The following is a 16,835-nucleotide window of genomic DNA, read 5'->3' on the forward strand; positions in this document are numbered from 1 at the left end:
GTCTGAACAGAGGCATCATGTCTGAAAATAAGCATCATGTCTGAAAAGAGGCATCATGTCTGAAAAGAGGCATCATGTCTGAAAAGAGGCATCATGTCTGAACAGAGGCATCATGTCTGAAAAGAGGCATCATGTCTGAAAAGAAGCATCATGTCTGAAAAGAGGCATCATGTCTGAAAAGAGGCATCATGTCTGAAAAGAGGCATCATGTCTAAAAAGAGGCATCATGTCTGAAAAGAGGCATCATGTCACACAAGAACAAGACTGCCGATAGAACAAACAGAGTATTACTGTATGTACGCACATAGCAACATGGACAGGAGCTGGATACAGAACAAACAGAACAAACAGAGTATTACTGTATGTACGCACATAGCAACATGGACAGGAGCTGGATACAGAACAAACAGAGTATTACTGTATGTACGCACATAGCAACATGGACAGGAGCTGGATACAGAACAAACAGAGTATTACTGTATGTACGCACATAGCAACATGGACAGGAGCTGGATACAGAACAAACAGAGTATTACTGTATGTACGCACATAGCAACATGGACAGGAGCTGGACACAGAACAAACAGAGTATTACTGTATGTACGCACATAGCAACATGGACAGGAGCTGGATACAGAACAAACAGAGTATTACTGTATGTACGCACATAGCAACATGGACAGGAGCTGGACACAGAACAAACAGAGTATTACTGTATGTACGCACATAGCAACATGGACAGGAGCTGGATACAGAACAAACAGAGTATTACTGTATGTACGCACATAGCAACATGGACAGGAGCTGGATACAGAACAAACAGAGTATTACTGTATGTACGCACATAGCAACATGGACAGGAGCTGGATACAGAACAAACAGAGTATTACTGTATGTACGCACATAGCAACATGGACAGGAGCTGGATACAGAACAAACAGCTGAAGACATCAGGACTTGGACATTGCCTGCGTCAGGTGTACATATTAAATACATCTAATTGCAAACCACAAATAAAACATGGACATACACGCACACACAGGGGGCGGCAGGTAGCCTCGAGGTTAAGAGCGCTGGGACAGTAACCAAACGGTTGCTGGTTCTAATCTCGGAGCCGACAAGGTGAAAAATCTGTCTCTGTGCCCTTGAGGAAGGCGCTGGACAATGGTGATACTGGCTGTGACAGCACTCCCTGCGGCTGTCACACACGCCCTATCTGTGATGGCGGTGGGATAGACAGGGCTTTCTGAAAGAAACACACTTCCATAACACACTTGTATAAGTGTGTTACAGGACAAATAGCACCCAAATAATGATTAATTACACACGCAAACCTGAACAGACCCTAACCAACAGAACACATTGCGTTCCCGTGTTGGAGCGGCACATGAAGTGGCTACCACAGGTAGGTACAGTACAGCCCAGGAATGAGTCCCTCGTTAAGAAGAAGACAAAAGCAGTCCTTCGTTCCCGTGTTGACGCATGCAGATCTGTCTCTCCTTCTGGAAGGCGTTTCCATGGCAAAATGAGGCAGAGAAATGCAGGAGTGAGAGCCAACTAAAATGACCTTTCTCACCAGTTGCCTCAAATCAGCCTCGTCTTAGGGATAATGTGGGGTAGAGGTGGCGAGAGAGAGAGAGAGAGAGGGGGAGACTGTCTTGGCATTTTCCTCCACCACGTCCACGCTCTTTAAATTGGCCTGTCCTTGTATGTGGTTGACCCTGTTTGATTATTCAATAGCTTCAGGGGAGGAGACACACACACCGGTGTGCATAGGGTTTAATAATGTACACCATAAACCCCCAGAGTCAAGACAGGAAGACTTTCCAATAAAGGAGTGAAGACAAGGACAATGGCGTTCTGGCTTTTGGGAATTGCAGTGATAACGCTGTAGAAAACAGGGGGTAAGAGAGATTACATCAACGATTCGTCCGATCAATAACCCTGGCTTAACAGCCCCTGGCTGGGACAGGAAACCCCCCCCCCCCTCTCCTCTATCAACCTTCCATCTCTCCCTCCCCCCTCTTCCTCCCTCCCTCTCCCTCCCTCCATCCTCCCTTTTACCTCTCCCTCTCGATAGTTCACCCAATATCATCAGCACCCTGCAGATATGGGGGGGGAAGCCATGTGGTGTGTGTGTGGTTGTGTGTGTGTGTGTGTGTGTGTGTGTGTGTGTGTGTGTGTGTGTGTGTGTGTGTGTGTGTGTGTGTGTGTGTGTGTGTGTGTGTGTGTGTGTGTGTGTGTGTGTGTGTGTGTGTGTAGGTAAGTATAGAAATAAAACAACAGTAGAAAGACATTTGAAAAAAGAGTAGTGAGACGACATACACCTGTTAGTCAGACTTATTGAGGTAGTATGTAGATATGGTTAAAGTGACTATGCATATAAGATAAACAGAGAGTAGCAGCAGTGTAAAAGAGGGCATGTAGATAATGAGTCAAAACAAGTTACAGCATAAAAGGTCAATGCAGACAGTCCAGGTGGGTATTGGTTAACTAGTTAACTAACTATTTAGCAGTCTTATGGTATTTTCGGTTAACTAGTTAACTAACTATTTAGCAGTCTTATGGTGTTTTTGGTTAACTAGTTAACTGACTATTTAGCAGTCTTATGGTATTTTTGGTTAACTAGTTAACTAACTATTTAGCAGTCTTATGGTATTTTTGGTTAACTAGTTAACTGACTATTTAGCAGTCTTATGGTATTTTTGGTTAACTAGTTAACTAACTATTTAGCAGTCTTATGGTATTTTGGGGGTATTTTATTAGGATCCCCATTAACTGTTGCAAAAGCAGCAGCTACTCTTCCTGGGGTCCACAAAACATATGAAACATAATACAGAATAACATACAGAACATCAATAGACAAGAACTGCTTAAGGACAGAATTACATGTAAAAGATGAAAAGGCACACATAGCCTCCATATCAATGCATACAGACAAACTAAAGCTGTTCTGGTTCCTGTTGGTTCCAGACTTGGTGCATAGGTACCACTTGCCATGCAGTAGCAGAGAGAACAGTCTATTACTCGGGTGGCTGGGGTCTTTGACAACTTTTAGGGGCTTCCTCTGATATTGCCTGGTATAGAGGTCCTGGATGACAGGGAGCTCGGCCACAGTGATGTACTGGGCCGTACACACTACTCTCTGTAGTGACTTGCGGTTAGATGCCAAGCAGTTGCCTTACTGTACCAAGCGGTGATGCAGCCAGTCAACCAGCTCTCAATGGTGCAGCTGTAGAACTTTTTGAGGATCTGAAGCTGATTGTGGACTACAGGAATCAGAGGGCTGAACACGCCCCCATTCACATCAACGGGGCTGTAGTGGAGCGGGTCGAGAGCTTCAAGTTCCTCTGTGTCCACATCACTAAGGATCTATCATGGTCCAAACACACCAACACAGTCGTGAAGAGGACACGACAACACTTCTTCCTCTTCAGGAGGCTAAAATATTTGGCATGGGCCCTCAGATCCTCAAAAAGTTCTACAGCTGCACCATTGAGAGCATCTTGACTGGCTGCAACCCCACTTGGTATGGCAACTTATTGGCATCTGACCGCAAGGTGCTACAGAGGGTAATGCGTACAGCCCAGTACATCACTGGGGCCGAGCTTCCTGTCATCCGGGACCTCTATACCAGGCGGTGTCAGAGGAAGGCCCTAAAAGTTGTCAAAGACTCCAGTCACCCAAGTCATAGACTGTTCTACACCAAAAGGCTCCTGAACAGCTTCTACCACCAAGCCATAAGACTGCTGAACAGTTAATCAAATGGCCACCCGGACTATTTGCAATGACCACCTTTTTTTATGGTACTGACTCCTCTTCACTGAACTCTACCCACACACTCACACATACTACACCAGGGATCATCAACTTTATTCAGCCATGGGCCTATTATAATTTGTAGACGGCAAATTGACCCTCAAGAAACGAACGGATATAATATAATCATCAAACATAATCATTGCATACATTTGTATACGATCACATGCAGTTTATTAGGTGCACCCAATCTAGTACTGGGTCGGACCCCTCTTTGCCTACATAACATCCTGAATTCTCCGGGGCGTTCTGCAAGGTGTCAGAAACATTCCACAGGGATGTTGGTCCATGCTGACGCGATAGCATCATGCAGTTGCTGCAGATTGGACGGCGCTAAATTCATGCTGCGAACAACCTGTTCCATCTGTCGTGCATGAAAAGCCCCAGGAGGCCATTTCTGATATACTGGATGTGGCGCGCCTGGCACCGACGATCATACCACACTCAAAGTCCCTTATGTCACTCATCTTGTCCATTCTAACGTTTAGTCGAACAGTAACTGAATGCCTCGATGCCTATCTGCCTGCTTTATATAGTAAGCCACAACCACGTGACTCACTGCACACACACACACACACATAATAACCTGGCTGGTGAGTGTATATCTCTCTATTATGTGTGGGAATAGTTTGGAACAAAGTTGAAATCACTTGGAGATGATTTACGTGTGTTTTTATCACCTGCGGGCCAATTTTGGGAACTCTGTACTGCACTGACACTCATACACACACAGACACACACACACACACACACACACACACACGCACACACACACACTCTCTCACACTCTTTGTTATCTATCTTGATTACCCCTACCTACATGCATATATTACCTCAATCACCTCAACTACCTCGTACCCCCAGCACATTGATTCTGTAGTGGTGCTCCTTGCATAGCCTCCTTATAGTTACTTTAACTATGTTTTTTAACTGCATTGTTGGGAAAGGGCTTGTAAGTAAGCATTTCACGATAAAGTCTACACCTGTTGTATTCGTATTGTATGTGACAAATAACATATGATTTGAACCTTACTATTATCTCACTCACTATTAACAATAACAACCTGTTAAACCAACTTGTGCCCTGAGACACTCATTTGTGTGTGTGTGTGAGATGGCACGAAGCAGCACATGGTTGGAAGCAATGAATCATACAGACTAGCAGTGCTGCTGCCCCATGAAGACCACATTGGGCGCTGAGACAGAAGAGAAGAGGGGGTGTTTACACTTCATCTAATTAAATAATGAGGACTCTGCTACTCGAGGGCGACGCAGGGAAGAAGGGAAGAAGGGGAGGATGGAGGGATGGAGAGATAGAAGAGAGAGGGAGGGTGAATTTGTTATCCGATTGTCTGCTCCTGTGGATGAAGAGCCACTTAATACCACCTGTTAGCTTGGTTTACCTCCAGGGCAGTATAACAGAAACACTAACAGCAGAAGAAGATGTTTCCTGTTTCCTGTTTGCTGTGGCCAGCTGAGCTCGATCCACCAAAATAATTGTTCCCAGAAGTCCATGGTTCCTGATTGTAAATAGCCTCTACTACGAGACGAGGCGCCATCTTCCTCAGCGGATGGAGAAGAGTAGAATGGATACTGCGTTTAGGCCTGCCACGAGAAGAGAGAGTGAATGCTGAGAAGGATGCTCTGTGCCGCCCCAACACAATGAAGCCCTGTTGGTGCTGTTTGTGTGGTGTGGCTAACACTGCTTCATGAGTGCACTAACACACTGGCTGGGTCAGGGACTGGAACAAGCTGCCTGAGGGAAGGGCTGGAGAAAGGAATGAAGGGCTGGAGAAAGGAATGAAGGGCTGGAGAAATGAATGAAGGGCTGGAGAATGAATGAAGGGCTGGAGAAATGAATGAAGGGCTGGAGAAATGGATGAAGGGCTGGAGAGAAGCACTGACCTTGTGTTTCTAGGACATTCCTAATTTCTTGAAAAAGAAAACATGTGTGTGTGTGTTTGGGTGTCATCCCCTACAGCACTGCATGACCGCCGTGACAACCAAGGCGTCTGGGTGGACGGAGACACTGCATCCCTTAACATCCCTGGCCTTGGAATGCACTGATGCGTTAGAGAGAGAGAGGGAGACAGAGAGAGAGAGAGAGAAAGAATGAACAGAAAGAAAGAGCCTCAGAAAGAAAGGGAGTGAAAGAGGGAGATAGAGGGAGCGAGAGAGAGATAGAGAGAGAGAGAAAGAGCAAGAGAGCGAGAAAGACAGAGAGAAAGCACTCAAGGAGAACATCCTTGGTTCCTAATTACAACACGTTTGGCAATGAATAAAGGACCATGGTGTTTAGAGTGTAGAATACTAAAGCAGATCATCATCATCGCCTGGAACAACCAGCGGCTGCAGCTATTAGCAACAACTCTTTGATCACCAGAGTCCCCCCCTTCTTTCCCCTGACTGTGATTCAACCCAACACACATCCACAGACACAACACAGCCCTGTCACCACAGACTACACACCATGTACACCAGAGAGAGAGACAAAGAGAGGAAGAGAAAAGAGAGAGGGAGAGAGGGAGAGGAGAGAGGGAGAGTGGGAGAGGGGGAGAGGGAGAGGAGAGAGGGAGAGAGAGAGGAGAGAGGGAGAGAGGTGCGAGGGAGAGAGAGGGAGAGAGAGGAGAGAGGGAGAGGAGAGAGGGAGAGAGGGAGAAGAGAGGGAGAGTGAGAGGGAGAGGCAGAGAGAGGGAGAGAGAGGGAGAGGAGAGAGGAGAGAGGGAGAGAGGAGAGAGGGAGAGAGGAGAGAGGAGAGAGGGAGAGAGGAGAGAGAGGGAGAGAGGGAGAGGAGAGAGGAGAGAGGGAGAGAGGGAGAGGAGAGAGTGAGAGGAGAGGAGAGGAGAGAGAGGGAGAGAGAGAGAGAGAGAGAGAGGGAGAAGAGAGAGGGAGAGAAGGAGAGAGAGAGGGAGAGAGAGAGGGAGAGGAAGAGAGAGGGAGAGAGAGAGGGAGAGGAGAGAGGAGAGAGATGGAGAAGAGAGAGGAGAGAGGGAGAGAGGAGAGAGGGAAAGGGAGAGTGAGGGAGAGAGAGAGGGAGAGGAGAGAGGAAGAGAGAGACTAGAGGGGCTACACAGCGTATCCAATAGAGAGAGAGAGAGACTAGAGGGGCTACACAGCGTATCCAATAGAGAGAGAGAGAGAGAGAGACTAGAGGGGCTATACAGCGTATCCAATAGAGAGAGAGAGAGAGACTAGAGGGGCTACACAGCGTATCCAATAGAGAGAGAGAGAGAGAGAGAGAGACTAGAGGGGCTACACAGCGTATCCAATAGAGAGAGAGAGAGAGAGAGACTAGAGGGGCTATACAGCGTATCCAATAGAGAGAGAGAGAGAGAGAGAGACTAGAGGGGCTACACAGCGTATCCAATAGAGAGAGAGACTAGAGGGGCTACACAGCGTATCCAATAGAGAGAGAGACTAGAGGGGCTACACAGCATATCCAATAGAGAGAGACAAGAGAAGACAGGCTATGTGCTCACTGCCCACAAAATGAGGTGGAAACTGAGCTGCACTTCCTAACCTCCTGCCCAATGTATGACCATATTAGAGAGACATATTTCCCTCAGATTACACAGATCCACAAAGAATTCGAAAACAAATCCAATTTTGAAAAACTCCCATATCTACTGGGTGAAATTCCACAGTGTGCCATCACAGCAGCAAGATTTGTGACCTGTTGCCACGAGAAAAGGGCAACCAGTGAAGAACAAACACCATTGTAAATACAACCCATATTTATGCTTATTTATTTTATCTTGTGTCCTTTAACCATTTGTACATTGTTAAAACACTGTATATATATATATAATATGACATTTGTAATGTCTTTACTGTTTTGAAACTTCTGTATGTGTAATGTTTACTGTTAATTTTTGTTGTTTTTCACTTTATATATTCACTTTGTATGTTGTCTACCTCACTTGCTTTGGCAATGTTAACACATGTTTCCCATGCCAATAAAGCCCTTGAATTGAATTGAATTGAATTGAGAGAGAGAGAGAGAGACTAGAGGGGCTACAGAGCGTATCCAATAGAGAGAGAGAGAGAGAGAGAGAGACTAGAGGGGCTACACAGCGTATCCAATAGAGAGAGAGAGAGAGAGACTAGAGGGGCTACACAGCATATCCAATAGAGAGAAAGAGGGAGACTTTCTCTGACAGGGCAGGTCACAGACCATCTCTTCACCTCAGACACTGCAATTATAATGACCCTGCTGATTGTGATGCACCACGGAGGAGGATCTGTCTCCACGCTAACGCTGCTAACGCTGCTAACCCTACCAAAAATGACTTCACATTATTAGAATCAGCAGCAGGGTGGTAATGGATGAAGGCACTGGAAATAGATTAGTGTGTGTTTGTGTTTGTGTGTGGTGTGTTTGTGGACATGTTTTTACTATACTTGTCAAAAGTCCCCACAAGAATAGTAAACAAACAAAAATTTGACCAACTTGGGAAATTTTGTTGGTCCCCACAAGGTCAAATGGGGTTTAAGGTTAAAATGAGTGTTAGGGTTAGGAGCTAGGGTTAGTTTTAGGGTTTGGGTTAAGTTTTCTGGTTAAAGTTAGGGTTAGGGTAAGAGTACACGTTAGGGTTAGAGGTTAGGGAAAATAGGATTTTGAATGGGACTGAATGTGTGCCCCCACAAGGTTAGTTGTACAAGACTGTGTGTGTGTGAGTGCCTGTGTGTGTGTGTGTGTGTGTGAGTGCCTGTGTGTGTGTGTGTGTGTGTGTGTGTGTGTGTGTGTGTGTGTGTGTGTGTGTGTGTGTGTGTGTGTGTGTGTGTGTGTGTGTGTGTGTGTGCGTGTGTATGTGTTTGCGTGTGTGTGTGTGTATGTGTGTGTGTGTGTGTGTGTGTGTGTGTGTGTGTGTGTGTGTGTGTGTGTGTGTGTGTGTGTGTGCGTGTGTGTGCGTGTGTATGTGTTTGCGTTTGTGTGTGTGTGTGAGTGTGTATGTGTGTGTGTGTGTGTGTTTGTGTGTGTGAGTGCGCGTGTGTATGAGTTGTGTATGTGTGTGTGTGGTGTGTGTGTGAGTGCGCGTGTGTATGAGTTGCGTATGTGTGTGTGTGGTGTGTGTGTGTGTGTGTGTGAGTACGTGTGTGTATGTGTTTAATTATGTGTGTGTGTGTGTGTGTGTGTGTGAGTACGTGTGTGTATGTGTTTAATTATGTGTGTGTGTGTGTGTGTGTGTGTGTGTGTGTGTGTGTGTGTGTGTGTGTGTGTGTGTGTGTGTGTGTGTGTGTGTGTGTGTGAGTGTGTGAGTAGAAATTGACCGGTAGAGGATAGAAAGGTCGACACATGCTCAGGAGACGCTACATCAGCACGGTCACAAGACTACAGAAATAAAACAAGATGAGGTGTAAAACAGACAGACATCATATCTAGAGGCTGTTACTGAGTGTGAGGGTCAAAACAACCAACACAGAAGCTTTGCCTCTTCATATGCTGCATTGGCCAGATGAGATGGAGGACTCCTTAAATATCTGACACAGTCCACTCAAGGATAATGTAGTTATGTTATATACAGTAGGTTACATATATTGTGTAAATAAGTATTTGGTTGCTGTGGCCAGGGAGTAATCATAGACCTGGATGAAAAAGACAGCCAGAAAATTACGTTTTATTCCTAAAACATAACATTATGTAGGAGGAAAGTGAACCCAACTCCTGTGTAGAGTAGAGCAGAGGGGAGTTTTGCCCAAGACTTCATCTGCAGCTCGTGAAGGACAAACCACACAGTATGAATATGGATGTGGATATGAGATGATTGTGGACAACAGGAAAAGGAGGACCTAGTACGCCCCCATTCTCATCGACAGAGCTGTAGTGGAGCAGGTTGTGATGCACCACGGAGGAGGATCTGTCTCCACGCTAACGCTGCTAACGCTGCTAACCCTACCAAAAATGACTTCACATTATTAGAATCAGCAGCAGGGTGGTAATGGATGAAGGCACTGGAAATAGATTAGTGTGTGTTTGTGTTTGTGTGTGGTGTGTTTGTGGACATGTTTTTACTATACTTGTCAAAAGTCCCCACAAGAATAGTAAACAAACAAAAATTTGACCAACTTGGGAAATTTTGTTGGTCCCCACAAGGTCAAATGGGGTTTAAGGTTAAAATGAGTGTTAGGGTTAGGAGCTAGGGTTAGTTTTAGGGTTTGGGTTAAGTTTTCTGGTTAAAGTTAGGGTTAGGGTAAGAGTACACGTTAGGGTTAGAGGTTAGGGAAAATAGGATTTTGAATGGGACTGAATGTGTGCCCCCACAAGGTTAGTTGTACAAGACTGTGTGTGTGTGAGTGCCTGTGTGTGTGTGTGTGTGTGTGTGTGTGAGTGCCTGTGTGTGTGTGTGTGTGTGTGTGTGTGTGTGTGTGTGTGTGTGTGTGTGTGTGTGTGTGTGTGTGTGTGTGTGTGTGTGTGTGTGTGTGCGTGTGTATGTGTTTGCGTGTGTGTGTGTGTATGTGTGTGTGTGTGTGTGTGTGTGTGTGTGTGTGTGTGTGTGTGTGTGTGTGTGTGTGTGTGTGTGTGTGTGTGTGTGTGCGTGTGTGTGCGTGTGTATGTGTTTGCGTGTGTGTGTGTGTGTGAGTGTGTATGTGTGTGTGTGTGTGTGTTTGTGTGTGTGAGTGCGCGTGTGTATGAGTTGTGTATGTGTGTGTGTGGTGTGTGTGTGAGTGCGCGTGTGTATGAGTTGCGTATGTGTGTGTGTGGTGTGTGTGTGTGTGTGTGTGTGAGTACGTGTGTGTATGTGTTTAATTATGTGTGTGTGTGTGTGTGTGTGTGTGAGTACGTGTGTGTATGTGTTTAATTATGTGTGTGTGTGTGTGTGTGTGTGTGTGTGTGTGTGTGTGTGTGTGTGTGTGTGTGTGTGTGTGTGTGTGTGTGTGTGTGAGTGTGTGAGTAGAAATTGACCGGTAGAGGATAGAAAGGTCGACACATGCTCAGGAGACGCTACATCAGCACGGTCACAAGACTACAGAAATAAAACAAGATGAGGTGTAAAACAGACAGACATCATATCTAGAGGCTGTTACTGAGTGTGAGGGTCAAAACAACCAACACAGAAGCTTTGCCTCTTCATATGCTGCATTGGCCAGATGAGATGGAGGACTCCTTAAATATCTGACACAGTCCACTCAAGGATAATGTAGTTATGTTATATACAGTAGGTTACATATATTGTGTAAATAAGTATTTGGTTGCTGTGGCCAGGGAGTAATCATAGACCTGGATGAAAAAGACAGCCAGAAAATTACGTTTTATTCCTAAAACATAACATTATGTAGGAGGAAAGTGAACCCAACTCCTGTGTAGAGTAGAGCAGAGGGGAGTTTTGCCCAAGACTTCATCTGCAGCTCGTGAAGGACAAACCACACAGTATGAATATGGATGTGGATATGAGATGATTGTGGACAACAGGAAAAGGAGGACCTAGTACGCCCCCATTCTCATCGACAGAGCTGTAGTGGAGCAGGTTGATAGCTTCAAGTTCCTCGGTGTCCACATCACCAACAAACCAGAATGATCCAAACACACCAAGACAGTCGTGAAGAGGGCACGACAAAGCCTATTCCCCCTCAGGAAACTAAAAAGATTTGGCATGGGTCCTGAGATCCTCAAAAGGTTCTACAGCTGCAACATCGAGAGCACTCGCATCACTGCCTGGTACGGCAATTGCTCAGCCTCTGACCGCAAGGCACTACAGAGGGCAGTGCATACGGCCCAGTACATCACTGGGGCTAAGCTGCCTGCCATCCAGGAACTCTAAACCAGGCAGTGTCAGAGGAAGGCCCTAAAAATTGTCAAAGATCCCAGCCACCCCAGTCATAGACTGTTCTCTCTACTACCGCATGGCAAGCAGTACCGGAGTGCCAAGTCTAGGACAAGAAGGCTTCTCAACAGTTTTTACCCCCAAGCCATAAGACTCATGAACAGGTAAACAACTGGTTACCAGGACTATTTGCACTGTGTTCCCCCCACCCAACCCCTCTTTTACGCTGCTGCTACTCTCTGTTCATCATATATGCATACTCACTTTAACTATACATTCATGTACATACTACCTCAATTAGCCTGACCAATCAGTGCCCCCGCACGTTGGCTAACCGGGCAATCTGCATTGTGTCCCGCCACCCACCACCCGCCAACACCTCTTTTACACTACTGCTACTCTCTGTTTATCATATCTGCATAGTAACTTTATCCATATCTACATGTACATACTACCTCAATCAGCCCGATTAACCGGTGTCTGTATGTAGCCTCGCTACTTTTATAGCCTCGCTACTGTATATAGTCTCACTACTGTATATAGCCTCGCTACTGTATATAGCCTCGCTACTGTATATAGCCTCGCTACTGTATATAGCCTGCCTTTTTACTGTTGTTTTATTTACCTACCTATTGTCCTTTTTTGCACTATTGGTTAGAGCCTGTACGTAAGCATTCCACTGTAAGGTCTACACCTGTTGTATTCGGCGCACGTGACACAAACTTAGATTTGGAATATACATCACAGGGTTTAGCCTCATTTAGTCTGGGTCTGATGTACCTTGGAATGTTTTTTAGGACTATTAGTTGGGAATATTTGGGGTGTGTTGTGGTGCTGTGGGCTACAATCTGTGTCGTGCACCATCCATAATGTAGCTAGGATTCCAGGGAAATCTAAAGCTAAGATGTGTGTGTGTACACATGAAATGTTCAAAGCAGTATAAGGGACACAGAGCACCCTCTAGAGAGAAGTTTTCTGTCATTTCTCCTGTTTTGAGAAATCATCAGCAGGAGAAGGGTGTAACGGATTTCCTCCTCTTCGTCTGAGGAGGAGTAAGGATCGGACCAAAGCACAGCGTGGTAAGTGTCCATATTGATTTATTCAAAAACACAACTGAATACTGGACCAAAATAATAATGGTCCGTGGGGCGACGCATAATTGGCCCAGCGTTGTCCGGGTTAGGGAGGGTTTGGCCAGTAGGGATATCCTTGTCTCATCGCGCACCAGCGACTCCTGTGGCGGGCCGGGCGCAGTGCATGCTAACCAAGGTTGCCAGGTGCACGGTGTTTCCTCCGACACATTGGTGCGGCTGGCTTCCGGGTTGGATGCGCGCTGTGTTAAGAAGCAGTGCGGCTTGGTTGGGTTGTGTATTGGAGGACGCATGACTTTCAACCTTCATCTCTCCCGAGCCCATACGGGAGTTGTAGCGATGAGACAAGATAGTAGCTACTAAAACAATTGGATACCACGAAATTGGGGTGAAAAAGGGGTAAAATTAAAAAATTAAAAAAAATAATAATAAACGTGATATGTACAAAACCGAAACAGTACCATATGGCCCAAACACTCACACGGAAACAAACACCCACAAACCAAAAGTGAAACCCAGGCTACCTAAGTATGATTCTCAATCAGAGACAACTAACAACAACCGGCTTTTGATCGAGAACCATCCTAGGCCAAACACAAAAACCAACATAGAAAAACAAACATAGACTGCCCACCCCAACTCACGCCCTGACCATACTAAAACAAAGAATAAAATAACAGAACTATGGTCAGAACGTGACCACCTGCCTCTGATCGAGAACCATCCTAGGCCAAACACAAAAACCAACATAGAAAAACAAACAGAGACTGCCCACCCCAACTCACGCCCTGACCATACTAAAACTAAGAATAAAATAACAGAACTATGGTCAGACCATGACAGACCCCCCCCCCCAAAGGTGCGGACTCCGGCCGCAAAACCTGAACCTATAGGGGAGGGTCTGGGTGGGCGTCTGTTCACGGTGGCGGCTCTGGCACGGGACGTGGACCCCACTTCACCATAGTTTTTGTCCACATCCTTTTGTCCGCCTCTTATGAGCGGCAACCCTCGCCGCCGATCTCGGACTGGGGACCCTCGCCACGGGTCCCGAATGGACGGGAGACTCCGGCAGCTCCGGAGTGAAGGCGATTCTGGCATCGCCTGAATGACTGACGGCTCTGGCAGCTCCTGGCTTACTGATTTTCTCTGGCAGCTCCTGGCTGGCTGACGGCTCTGGCAGCTCCTGGCTGCCTGATGGCTCTGGCAGCTCCTGGCTGACTGACGGCTCAGGACAGACTGGCGGCTCTGGCGGCTCAGGACAGACTGGCGGCTCTGGCGGCTCAGGACAGAGTGGCGGCTCTGGCGGCTCAGGACAGAAAGAAGACTGTGGGGACAGACGGGAGGACAGACGGGAGACTTTGGCGGCTCAGGACAGACGGGAGACTCTGGCAGGACAGACGGGAGACTTTGGCGGCTCAGGACAGACGGGAGACTCTGGCGGCTCAGGACAGACGGGAGACTCTGGCGGCTCAGGACAGACGGGAGACTCTAGCGGCTCAGGACAGATGGGAGACTCTGGCGGCTCAGGACAGACGGGAGACTCTGGCGGCTCAGGACAGACGGGGGACTCTGGCGGCTCAGGACAGACGGGAGACTCTGACAGCGCTGGACAGGAGGAAGGCTCTGGCAGCGCTGGACAGGCGGGAGCACCTGTAGGGAGAAGATGGAGAGACAGCCTGGTGCTGGGGGCTGCCACCGGAGGGCTGGTGCGTGGAGGTGGCACCGGATAGACCGTGCAGGCGCACTGGAGCTCTTGAGCACCGAGCCTGCCCAACCTTACCTGGTTGAATGCTCCCCGTAGCCAGGCCAGTGGGGCGAGGTGGAATAGCCCGCACTGGGCTGTGCTGGCGAACCGGGGACACCATGCATAAGGTTGGTGCCATTTACGCCGGCCCGAGGAGACGCACTGGAGACCAGATGCGTAGAGCCGGCTTCATGGCTCCTGGCTCGATGCCCACTCCAACCCAGCCAATATGAGGAGCTGGAACGGTGCCTGCCCGGTCCCTCTCGCTCTCCGGTAAGCACCGGGAGTTGGCTCAGGTTCCTACCTGACTTAGCCACACTCCCCGTGTGCCGCCCCCCAATACATTTTTGGGGCTGCCTCTCGGGCTTCCATCCGCACTGCCGTGCTGACTCCTAATACCACCGCCTCTTAGCTTTTGCTGTCTCCAGCTCAGCCTTGGGGCGGCGATATTCTCCAGCCTGTGCCCAGGGTCCCTTGCCGTCCAAAATCTCCTCCCATGTCCAGGAGTCTTGCTATTTCGGCCGCTGCTGTTGCTGCCCGTTACCACGCTGCTCGGTCCTTTCTTGGTGGGTGGTTCTGTAACGGAAATGGTCCTCTTCGTCTGAGGAGGAGTAAGGATCGGACCAAAACGCAGCATGGTAAGTGTCCATATTGATTTATTCAAAAACACAACTGAACACTGGACACTGGAACAAAATAATAAACGTGAAATATACAAAACCGAAACAGTACCGTGTGGCCCAAACACTCACACGGAAACAAACACCCACAAACCAAAAGTGAAACCCAGGCTACCTAAGTATGATTCTCAATCAGAGACAACTAACAACACCTGCCTCTGATTGAGAACCATACTAGGCCGAACACAAACACCAACATAGAAAAACAAACATAGACTGCCCACCCCAACTCACGCCCTAACCATACTAAAACAAAGAGTAAAATAACCGAACTATGGTCAGAATGTGACAAAGGGTAGTTTGTTTGTCTGACGAAGTTTGCTGAAGCCACCCGAACTAACACCCCAAAAGACAACAGCTGTAAATAAATGAATCAGTCAATATATTCCTGTCCAGGCTAAATGTATCCATTGGATTCTGGCTATCCCTTTGATAGGTTTTACTGGCTTTTCAATTATTAGTCTGCTCGTAATAAATGTTTGCAGAGGAAATTAGGAAATATAGATTTGTGGGGACATTGTCCCATGAAGCCGTCCCTGGTGAAAATCAACTTTGAAACAGTCTCTCTCTGCTGGTATTAACGTTTTACGACCCATCTCCATGGGAGATGACAGGCAGATGAAAGAGGGAAGTAAGGGAGAGATGAAGGTTTAACCCTTTTCAGGGACACTGAAATGAATTAGGTCTAATTAACAGTGTGGCCATTTCTCCAGAGACAGACAGAGCCTTTCTAGCGTGTTTGTCTGACCAACTCAGTGCAGGGACAGTGAAAGTCTACTGCAGCTCTCAGCAGGACCTCTTAAGTACTAATCGTTCATCATGGCAGTCTGATGAAGTCAGTCAGAGAGAGAAAGTCAGGGAGCTTCAAAGCTCTGTTCAGGAGACAATGTCAAGAGCGTCCTTGCTGGCTGGTTTGCGCTCAAGTTGTCCTTGGCAACTGGAAAATAACATAAAGAGAAAAGAGAAACCTCCTCTCACCGAGGCAGCAGCCAACGAATGTTGCATACAGTACAATAATAGGCATTGCAGTAGGTAGCCAATTTGATAGCTTGAGAGAGAGAGTGGGTGTGGTAGTGTGGTAGAGTGTAGACTGCTACCTGGATGAGAGATCATCTCTCAGAACCGACCCCGAACCGACTCCAAAACAAGCTCAAAGCACCATGATAACACAGTGGGTTAATCTGGACCTGCTCACACAACAGCTAACACCAATTCTCTTTTGTTCTGTTGAACATCCATCACAAACATCTCTGAGCTTTACAACCCATCCCAAACATCTTTGAGCTTTTACAACCCATCCCAAACATCTCTGAGCTTTACAACCCATCACAAACATCTCTGAGCTTTTACAACCCATCCCAAACATCTCTGAGCTTTACAACCCATCCCAAACATCTCTGAGCTTTACAACCCATCACAAACATCTCTGAGCTTTACAACCCTGCAGGAAAATGAACTAAGGAGAACTGAGGGTGGATTAACAGCAGTTTGGGATCTAATACTTTCTCTGTTAAACTAACATGAGCCCATCTGCTCCACTAGCGGTTAAAAGGACAAAGTGAAGACTCTGTTAAACAAACAGGAAATACCCTCTCTGGCCTCTGGCTCTGCTGAGACAGCTGCTGGCCCAGGTCAAATATTTCAAAAGCATTTAGTCAGGTTCGACCACATTCCTGAGGTTGACTTGCCTTCAGTTTGAACTCGGTGACATAGAATACTACTGTAATACAGTTTAAAA

General features: G+C 47.0%; 1 protein-coding gene across 1 annotated transcript in view; it reads right to left on the reverse strand.

Annotated features, from left to right (window-relative positions):
* Nucleotides 1-16,835, reverse strand: part of LOC109868814 (disabled homolog 2-interacting protein) — a 65,239-nt gene that overhangs the window by 38,394 nt on the left and 10,010 nt on the right. The gene's annotated exons all lie outside the window — the stretch shown is intronic.

Source organism: Oncorhynchus kisutch, linkage group LG23 (genome assembly GCF_002021735.2).
Source record: "Oncorhynchus kisutch isolate 150728-3 linkage group LG23, Okis_V2, whole genome shotgun sequence".
Taxonomy (NCBI): domain Eukaryota; kingdom Metazoa; phylum Chordata; class Actinopteri; order Salmoniformes; family Salmonidae; genus Oncorhynchus; species Oncorhynchus kisutch.